The sequence below is a fragment of the Gossypium arboreum genome, chromosome 8 (assembly GCF_025698485.1).
Source record: "Gossypium arboreum isolate Shixiya-1 chromosome 8, ASM2569848v2, whole genome shotgun sequence".
Lineage (NCBI taxonomy): Eukaryota > Viridiplantae > Streptophyta > Magnoliopsida > Malvales > Malvaceae > Gossypium > Gossypium arboreum.
The window spans coordinates 121,968,027-121,979,111 of record NC_069077.1 but is presented as its reverse complement, the minus strand read 5'-3'; the positions used below and the strand labels follow the sequence as shown (position 1 = coordinate 121,979,111).

General features: G+C 36.6%; 2 non-coding genes across 2 annotated transcripts; one reads left to right on the top strand and one right to left on the bottom strand.

Moving 5' to 3' along the window:
* Positions 1–3,480: 3,480 nt before the first annotated feature.
* LOC128280172 (small nucleolar RNA R71) lies at positions 3,481–3,588 on the top strand. The gene has a single exon (XR_008270352.1). It is a non-coding gene; the product is annotated as a small nucleolar RNA R71 (small nucleolar RNA).
* A 6,775-nt stretch (positions 3,589–10,363) lies between these two features.
* On the bottom strand, positions 10,364–10,470 carry LOC128280147 (small nucleolar RNA R71). The gene has a single exon (XR_008270329.1). It is a non-coding gene; the product is annotated as a small nucleolar RNA R71 (small nucleolar RNA).
* Between the last annotated feature and the right edge of the window lie 615 nt (positions 10,471–11,085).

Here is an 11,085-nt window from a genome sequence, read left to right as displayed (position 1 = left end):
TTCGGGCTAAAAGGGAAAAATACCAAGTTGTGGACGAAATGGTAAAAGTAGTAATTTTCGCATACGAGGTAAGTTCATGTGTAAATAATGTAGCATAATTGTTATTTTTAAGTTATTGATGTTAATTATATGATATGCTAATTTTTTTATCGTGAAATATTATGCTTTGTGGTTAATGTTGAGTAATATGCAAATTATGTTTACTACTTGATAAATATGAATTGCTACCGAGTATCGATTAGATATTCCATGGAAGACTGCAATGTGAGATCGAGGAAAAAGCCCGCTTGAACCTTAGGAATAGATTAGGATACAAGTGACATGTCACTAGGATGGTTGAGCATCAAAACTCGTTGAGTTGAGTCCGAGTTCACTTATGGATGCGAATGTCCGAACTCGTTGAGTTGAGTCTGAGTTCCTGAAATGTAACTAGGCATCCGAACTCGTTGAGTTGAGTCCGAGTTCACTTATGGATGCGAACGCCCGAGCTCATTGAGTTGAGTCCAAGTTCACTTAGGGGTGGGTTACATGATTTCTTGATTATATATGAGGCACTTATGTGCAAATTATCCGTGTATCCGAGTTGTATTCCGATGTGTTCAACGGGTGAAATTTCTGGTGAAATGAAAGAACACTTAAGATGCAAGCGACGTTTTGGTAAGTGTTGTGAAATGGACACTTTGGACAGGTATGTTCTTAACCCTCTGGTTTATAATAGATACAACAACGATAAGGTAGTAAGATGATGAATGATGTTTAGAAATATGATATATGTTTTGGTGATACCATGCTAAAGTTGTTTGGTATATTTGTATTGTTATGTTACTTGTTATTTACATATGAACTTACTAAGCATTTATGCTTACTCCTCCTCTTTATTTACTGTAGTTTTGAACAAGCCACTCGGGAATCGGGACGGGTCGAAGGTTCGATCACACTATCCAAAGGACTTTCATCCGGGTAAATGGCTTGTAAAACTTAAGTATGGCATGTATAGCAATATATTTATTTTGTGTAAATAATTTTATGATATGGCCATGATTGGTTGAGAAGATGTTTGATATTGATAAGTCATGGTGATGGTTAAATTTAGATCATGTTTGATATCATGGAAGTTTAATAGGTTATCTAGTTCATAACAACTCATGGAAAGATGAAATTTGCCTTAAAACAAAATATTGTCAACAATGACATGAATTTGAAAAATCACTAAAAATAGTATAAATGGAGTTAAATGATGAGCAAGTTATAAAATTTAATCTTAATGAGTCTGTTTTCATACGGATAAAAAAAACAGGCATATAAATTATACTTTATGAGATATTTGAAACCTTGTGAAACAGGGCGAGTGATTTCTGGATCTTACATTCTGACTTTAAAATTCATAATAAATTGTAAAAAATAATTAGAAGTCATTCTTTATATTTAAAGATTTCTTATTGAGTCTAGTTTTAATAGAAACAAACCTCATAGTCATTGAAATTCTGTATAGAGAGATATCTGATTCGTAATACACAGATGTCTGAGCAGTCGAACCATGAAACAGGGGAGACTTTAACTAATAAAATGTACTAATTGGCCCAACCAAAAATTCTAGAAAAACATTAGTAAATAGATATATGAGTCTAGATTTAGGGAAAATTTACGGATTTTGATTTTGAGTTTCGTAAATTGAGATATGATTTTTCTTGTAACTGTGACGTGAGTAGCTAGAAAGCTGTGAATGTAGAAACAAAAGATTTGAAGTTCTTAATTTGAAAAATCATGTTCGGTAACTCCTCAAGCTCGACTCTGGCGACGGTTTCGGGCGTGGGGGCGTTACAAGTTTAGTTCGATTCCTATTTCAGAATCATCATCCATCCCCTCTCCTTGGGCGAGACACAGTTCCATCGTGTCCTTGTGTATGATTTCCTGAAAAGAATCTTGAGTAGCATGATCAATAAAGTTGATAAAATAACATGAGTCATCATGTTCTCTAGAAAATATCATGACATCAAAAATTTTAAAGATAATCTCTCTGTCACCTACTCTAAGTACCAATTTACCATCACCCACATCAATTACAACTCTAGCAGTGGCTAAAAATGGCCGACCTAAAATTAAAGGCACCTCAACATCTTTATCCATGTCAAGCACAACGAAATTAACAGGGAATATAAATTTATCTGCTTTTACAAGTACGTCCTCTATAATTGCCCTAGGATATTTAACAGATCTATCAGCTAATTGAATTCTCATCCTAGTGGGTTTAGGTTCTCTAAGACCAATTTGTTTAAACATTTTATATGGCATCAAATTAATGCTGACGCCTAAATTAGCTAGTGCTTTATCAACATTCAAACTACCGATTAAGTAGGGAATAGTAAAACTTCATGGATCTTTCAGTTTGGTTGGCAATTTATTATGGAGTATGGCTGAGCACTCATTATTAAGTTCCACTTTAGATAAGTCTTCAAACTTCCTTTTGTTTGTTAGAAGCTCTTTTAAGAATTTTGCATATGTAGGCATCTGCGATATAGCTTCAACAAAAGGTAAGTTAATATGCAGTTGTTTAAAAAGTTCAAGAAATTTACTAAATTGTGCATCCATACGGTCTTTCTTCAACTTTGCTGGGTATGGGATTGGTGGTTTATATTCTTTTGGCATTAGGTTGTCATTGTTTCTGGGTTTGACCTCCTTTCTGTCAGCTTCTTGCGGTGGCTTCTTTTCAGATTCAGCTAACACTTTCCCACTCCTTAGTGTAACTGCTTTCACGTGCTCTTTTGGGTTGGGTTCAGTGTTACTTGGTAGATTTCCTATTGGACTTTCAGATATCAATTTAGTGAGCTGACCTACCTGAGTTTTGAGCCCTTGGATCGACGCTTGTAGATTCTTAAGAACTATCTCAGTATTCTGGAAACGAGTTTCTGAAACTGAAATGAATTTTGTTAACATCTCCTCAAGGTTCAGCTTCTTTTCTTGCTGGTAAGGTGGTTGTTAAAAACCCGGAGGATGTTGTAGCCTTTGATTTCCTTGACCACCCAATGAGAAATTGGGATGGTTCCTCCAACCTGCATTATAAGTGTTACTATACGGGTTATTTTAGGGTCTAGAGTTATTGTTACCCATATATTGGACTTGTTCCTCCTCGATGCTAGGATTGAATGGTTGATATTCTGTGCATGCTCTTCCTCCATTCGAATCGCACCTCAGCACTGGATGTACCTGAGTAGAACCACACAAACCGTCAATGTTTTTATTTAAGAGTTCTACTTGGTTAGATAGCATAGTAACCGTATCGAGGTTGAAAACACCAGCTGCTGTTGCCGGCTTTGTTCTCATAACTTGCCACTGATAGTTATTCAGTGGCATCTCATCAATAAATTCGTTAGCCGCTTCAGGTGTCTTATTATTGATAGTTCCTCTAGGGGTTGCATCAATCATCTATCGATTCGAAGGATTTAGGCCATTATGAAACGTTTGAACTTGTAGCCAAAGCGGTAACCATGGTGAGGGCACTTTCTCAAGAGGTCTTTGTATCTCTCCCATGCATCGTAGAGTGTTTCTAAATCCATCTGCAGAAAGGAAGAGATATCATTATGTAATTTAGCCGTTTTAGTTGGCGGGAAATATTTTAATAAAAACTTCTCGGTCATTTGTTCCCAAGTAGTGATTGACCCCCATGGCAACGAGTTCAACCATTGTTTAGCCTTATTACTTAATGAAAAGGGAAACAACCGAAGGCGAATGACGTCATCAGAAACGACATTAATTTTAAAGGTATCTCAAACTTCTAGGAAATTTGCCAAGTGAGCGTTGGGATCCTCGTCCTGCAAACCATCAAACTGAACAAACTGTTGTATCATTTGAATTGTGTTAGGTTTCAGTTCAAAATTATTTGCAGCAATAGTAGGTCTAACTATACTTGACTCAGTTCCTGTTAAATTAGGTTTAGCATAATCATACATAGTGCGTGGAGCAGGATTCTGATTTACTGGATTAGTAGCAATCGCAGGAGGTAGCGAATTTTCTTGGTTTTCAGTCATCTCATCGATTGTGGTTGAAGTATCGTCCTCTTTCTCGTCCTCTGTGTATCGTAGGCTTCATCTTATTTCTCTCTAGATTCTGCGAACTGTACTCGATCTCACCGTCAAAAAGTAGTGGTCCTGATGGTTTCTTCTGGTCATAAACTAGAAAAACCTGTCAGAAGGAAATAAGAGAAAAATTAGAAAAGAGAATAAAAATTTAAATTTTAATAAAAGTAAAGTGGCTAAAGTAATAAAAATTGAGTTTTCCTAATATCCTAGTTCCCGACAATGGCGCCAAAAACTTGATGCGTGATATTAAATAATGTGTTTTAAAATTTATAAATGAAACGTTCTTGAGACTAACTTATTATCACGATTAAGGCAAGTGTACCTATCGAATAGTAGTATAGTTCAACAAGACCGGATTGTCGAACCCAAAAGAACTACGAGTACTAGTATTTACTTCCTTTTTATTGTCTAGCCTAAAATTTAAGAGGTTTGGTTGTCTAAACTAATTACTAACTAAGAATGCACAGAAAGAAAAACTTGGGAAAATACTTTTGGGGAAAATTTGATTGATTGAGATAATACCTAAGGACAAATCTACCTAGACTTCACTTGTTATTTGACTCTGAATCAGACGATTTATTCATTTCACTTGATCCGTAGAAACCCCTAAGTTATATTATTATCTCTCTTGAGACTAATAACGTCTAACCCTAGGTTGAATAATTGAAATCTCTTTTTAATTAACACCCTAGAATTGCATTAACTCGATCTATGGATTCCCTTATTAGGTTTCACCCTAATCCAACAAAATCTTGTCACCCTATCTCTAGGCGCGCAATCAACTCCGCTTAAATATGACAAATTTACTCTTAGACAGGGTTTATTCCTCCTCTGAATAAGAGCTTAACTTGAATCAATATCCTGGAATATCAAAACAAGAATTAAGAACACATAATTAAGAACAAGTCAAATATTTATCATACAATTCAGATAATAATAACAAGATCTGTCTTAAGTTTCATTCCCCTATGGTATTTAGGGGTTTAGTTCATACTTATGAAAGAAAACATCTCAAAAGCATAAAGATAACAAAACATAAGAAAACCGAAAACTCCTGAAGGAACTTGAAGGGAGATCTCCAGTCTTGATGATGAATCCGGCTCTTGAGATGGATCAACTGGCTTTCCTTGAGTAATTCTTTGCTTCCTCCTCTGCGTCCCCCTCCTAAGTGCCTCCTCAAGTGTTTTAAATAGGCCTTGGAATGCCTCAGAGCCCTCAAAATTGGCCTTTTTTGAATTGGACTAAACTTGGGTTCGGCAGGGACATGCTCGTGTGTGATTACTGAAGGTCGTGGTCAAGGCTGTTAAATGGGCACTGGCCTGTGATATACCCGTGTAAGTCGTGCTTCGATCCTGCCAAATTGACATGGCCATGTGACACACTTGTGTGAGGAAGTCTAGGCCGTGTTGTTTTCCCATGTGGGTCCATTTTCTCCGTTTTCGGCCCGTTTCTCGCTCTTTTTACTCTCATATGCTCTCCTAAGTATAAAACATGAAATTAAAGGAATAAGAGCATCGAATTCACCAAATCTAAGGAGAAACCATCCGTAAATGTGTTAGGCATGGGGTAAAAATATGTAAAAATTACAGTTTATCAAGCCCAAAAACACATTATGGAAAAATTTACATTTTTCCCCTAACTTTTCAACATTTTACAATTTAGTCCCTAGGCTCGTAAAATGAATTTCACTCAATTTCATCACAACCCAAGCCTAGCCGATTGTTTTTTGTACTCATAACAGCCCACATTTTTCATTTATTCACACTTTTCTACACATTTGATAGATTTTTACAAATAAGCCCCTATTTGACGTTTTTACCCAAAATCACTTTACAAAAGTCGTTTAACAAACAAAAACATGCATTTTCTAGCATCAAACATCAAAATACAAGCATATTCAACATTGGTCAAATTTTAGACTTTAATCCTTCTTCAAGTTAGTCCTTGGAAAGGCTAGATTAGGTTAAGACAACTTCAAAAACATAGAAATCATTAAAAATAGGGCAAGAACGGACTTACAATCGAGCTTGAAAGTGGCCAAAACCCTAGCTATGGACTCCTTGTGAATTTTGGCAATGGGGGGATGAAATTGAGAAGATGGACATCTTTTATTTAGTTAATTTTGTCCTTATTAGCCAAATTACTAAAATACCCTTAATGCATAACTTTGAAATTTCACCTAACCATGTCCATTTTTGTCCATCCTAAGGTATAATGGTCTAATTTCCATTTAAGGACCTCTAATTAAAATTTCATAACAATTAGACACCTTTAAATTATAGAATTCAAGTTTTGCACCTATTGCAATTTAGTCCTTCTAGTCAAATTGAGCACTCAATCGATAAAATTTCTTAACGAAATTTTCACACAATTATTCTATCATGCTGTGGACCTTAAAGGAATAATAAAATAAATATTTCTACTTCAAATTTATTGTCCCAAAAACGGGTTGTTACAATTCCCAAAAATGTCGCCTCCCACAATGTTGACACTCGGGTTTATTGTTTCTCACACTGCCAACACTCGATACTGATGTAGCTTGAGCTTTAAGGCTTTAGTATTGTTTTCCACGATCTCTGCTCGAATACACGATTGAAGCATTTGGACGAGTGAAGAAATCTTTGGATTTCTGTGCCAAAGATTTATATGGCTTATTCATCGGTCTTTTTCTCGAATCTCTAGCCTCTGAATTTGCTTTTCTCTTTTCTTTTCTATGTCCTCGACTTTGCAAGCTCTATCAACCAGGACAATAGATTCTCTCAATTCTAGAATTTCGACTAGAAGTTTAATATCCTCATTCAACCCATCAACGAACCGCTTGCACATGTTTTCTTTAGTAGAAATATACTCTTGAGTATACTTACTCAATCTTACAAATTCTCTTTCATACTCGGTCACAATCATACGACCCTGTTTCAATTCTAGAAACTCTTGATGCTTTTGATCAAGAAACTACTGACTTATATATTTCTTTTGGAACTAAATCTGAAAGAATTCCCAGGTCACTCTTTCTCTTGGTACCACTAATACTAGGGTATTCCACCATTAATACGTAGTGTCCCTCAATAATGAAATAGCACTTTTCAAACACTCAGCTCAACAGTTCATCAAATACCTGAATAGTGTTTTCAAGCCAAAATTCAGCTCGCTCGGGATCATCATCAACAGTAGCTTTGTACTCTTCAGCCCCATATTTTCAAATTTTATCTACTGATAGCTTATTCAGTCATTGAAGTTCCACAACTTAATGAGCTACAGGAATAGGTTGGGGATTAGGTGGGGTGGAGGTTGTTGAGCAGTCGGATTGATTCTAACAAATTGCGAGAACCATTCATTCATCATTTGGAAAAAGGCTTCTTTAGCCTCTCCTTCGTGACTGCTTGATACATTTCTAGATTCAGACAAGTAATCAGAAATAACCAGAAATGCGAGAGGCTCCAAACGACATAATCAGAAGTCTTCCTCCTCGATGGTGACTAGTGTGGGGAGTGTAGATGACCAAAAGCCAAAGTGTAAAAGCTGCAATAAATTTCACTTCGGAGAGTGCCGGACGAAGAGCGGTGTGTGCTATAGATGTGGTTCTCTTGACCACTTCTTTAGAGACTGCCCAGAGCGAATCGATAATGAGGTAGAAGTAGCCCCGAAATTGAGTGCTCCTATTTCACGAGGTAGACCTCCGAGATATGCTGGAAGTGCTAATGGCAGTCGGGTTGTGATCAAAGACATTTCAAAATTAGAGGCTCAAGCCTCGGTAAGAATGTATGCAATACGCGCTAAAAAAAGCCTCTGCTCTTGACGCCATCACGGGTACTTTTTCTCTTTTTAATACTTGTGTTGTTACCTTAATTGATCCGAGATCGACGCATTCATACATTTGTATGAGGATTGCTGGCTAGTATGAATACATCCATTGAACCTACGAAATTTATTATCAAAGTGTCGAACCCATTAGGCAAGTCAGTCCTGGTTGATAAAGTCTGTAAGAATTGTCCTTTGACGATTCAGGGTCATTGTTTTCCGGCTAACCTTATGTTACTGCCATTTTATGAGTTTGATGTAACACTTGGTATAGATTGGTTAGCCCTGCATAATGTAATTGTAAATTGTGGTAGCAAGTATATTGAATTGAAGTGCCCAGATGGTGAGATTTTACGGGTTGATTCAAGAGAATTGGATACATTGCTGGTTGTAATCACAGCAATGGTTGTTGATAAACCGTAATTTATACATATTTTTCCCCCATGTTTAACGTATTTTATGGATGATTTTCTATTAGAATTGGTGAATTCGATGCTCCTAATGTTTTAATTTCATGTTTTACACTTAGGAGAGCATAGGAGAGTGAAAGGAATGAGAAACGAGCCAAAAACGGAGAAAATGGGCCAAAGTATGAAATCAACACGGCCTGGACCACTTTACACGGGCAGACCACATGACCGTGTCAATCTAACAGAATTGGAGCACGATTCACACGGGCATAACACACGCCCGTGCCATTCTAACAGGCTCAAACACGGCCTGAAGTAATCGTACACGGGCGTGTCACATGAGCATGTCCCTGCCGAGCCCAAGCTAAGTCCAATTCAAAAAAGGCCACTTTTGAGGGCTTCTAGGCAGTCCAAAGCCTATAAATACACCCTAGAAGAGGAGAAAAAGGGACGCGGAGAATAAGGGGTAAGGAATTACCCCAAGGAAGCCCATTGATCCATCTCAAAAGCCGGATTCATCATCAAGACTGAAGATCTCTCCTCAATTTCCCTTCAGGAGTTTTGGTTTTTCTTTATGTTTTGTATTCTTTATTCTTCGGAGATGTTTTCTTATTTAGTTATAAACTAAATCCCCTAAATACCTAAGAGGAATGAAACCTAAGATGAATCTTGTTATTATTTTCTGAATCGTATGATAAATATTTGACTTGTTCTTAATTATGTGTTCTTAATTCTTGTTTTGATATCCCAGGATACTGATTCAAGAGATGCTCTTATTCAGAGGAGGAATAGACCCTGTCTAAGAGTACTTTTGTCATAATTAAGCGGAGTTGATTGCGCGCCTAGAAATAGGGTGACAAGATTTGCCAGATTAGGGTGAAACCTAATAAGGGGATCCATAAATCGAGTTAATGCAACCTTAGAGTGGTAATTAGAGAAAAGTCTTGGTTATTCAATCTAGGGATTAGACGTTATTAGTCTTGAATAGGGATAATAACATAACTTAGGGATCTCTACGAAACAAGTTGAATGAATAAATAAATGCGATTGAGTCGAATAACAAGTAAAGTCTAGGTGGATTTTTCCTTAGGTGTTGTCTCAAGTCAATCAATTTTCCCAAAAGCAATTCCCCAATTCTTTTCTCTGTGCGTTCTTAGTTTAGATAATTAGTTAATTAAAACAAAACCCCATTATTCTTAGGCTAGATAATAAAAAGACAGTCATTACTAGTACTTTTAGTTCCTTTGGGTTCGACAATTCGGTCTTGCTAAAACTATAGTACTGTTCGATAGGTACACTTGCCTACATCGCGATAATAGTTAGTTCAAGAACGAGTAATTATAAATATTAAAACCTGTCACGAAACCACGCGATTGAGTTTTTGGCACCGTTGCCGGGGAACTAAAATATTAGGATCGCTAAATTTTTACTACTTTAGCCATTTATTTTTCTTGCAATTTAATTTTATTATTATTATTATTATTATTATTACTAATTAATTTACTTTTTCTTTCTCTTAGCAGGTTTTCCTAGTCAGGACCATTACTTTTTGACGAAGGAATCGATGCACAGTTCGTAGAAACCAAAGAGAAATAAGGCGCAGCTTAAGAAAATGAGCAAGAAGACGATACTCAACCGCCAACAGAATAGATGGCTGAAAACCAAGGCAATCAGCTACCTCTTGCAATTACGGATAATCAAAGTCCTACTCCACGCACTATGTATGACTATGCTAAACCTTCTTTAATAGGAACTGAATCTAGTATAGTTAGACCTGCTATTGCTGCAAATAATTTCGAACTGAAACCTAACAAAATTCAGATGATACAACAGTTTGTTCAGTTTGATGGTTTGCAGGATGAGGATCCTAACACTCACTTGGCAAATTTTCTAGAGTTTTGAGACACTTTCAAAATTGATGGCGTTTTTGATGATGCCATTCGCCTTCAGTTGTTCCCTTTCTCACTGAGAAACAAAGATAAACAATGGTTGAACTCGTTACCACGAGAGTCCATCACTACTTGGGAATAAATGACCGAATAATTTCTACCAAAATATTTTTCGCCAGCTAAAACGGCTAAGTTACGTAATGGTATTTCTTCTTTTGTGCAGATGGACTTCGAAACACTTTACGATGCATGGGAGAGATACAAGGATTTATTGCGAAGGTGCCCTCACCATAGCTTACCTCTATGGCTACAAGTTCAAATGTTTTACAATGGAGTGAATCCCTCAACAAGACAGTTGATTGACGTAGCTGCTGGAGGAACCATTAACAACAAAACACCTGAAGAGGCTTATGAATTCATTAAAGAAATGTCACTAAATAATTATCAGTGGAAAGTCATGAGGACTAAGCCAACAAAAACAGTCGGCGTTTATAACATCGACTCAGTTACTATGCTGTCAAATCAGGTAGAACTTCTCAATAAAAAGATTGATGGTTTTCTTAGTTCTATGCAGGTACATCCGGTAATGAGGTGTGATTCAAGTGGAGGAGGTGTGCATATAGAATATCAATCCTTCAATCATACAACCGAAGAGGAACAAGTCAACTATATGGGTAACAATAACTTTATATCTCAAAATAACCCATACAATAATATACTTACAATGTAGGTTTGCGGAACCATCCCAATTTCTCTCGAGGTGGTCAAGGGAATCAAAAGCCACAAAATCCTCAACAGCCACCTTATCAACAAGAGAAGAAATTGAAACTTGAGAAGATGCTCTCAAAATTCATATCAGTGTCAAAAACCCATTTCCAAAATACCGAGACAGCACTTAAAAATCAACAAGCA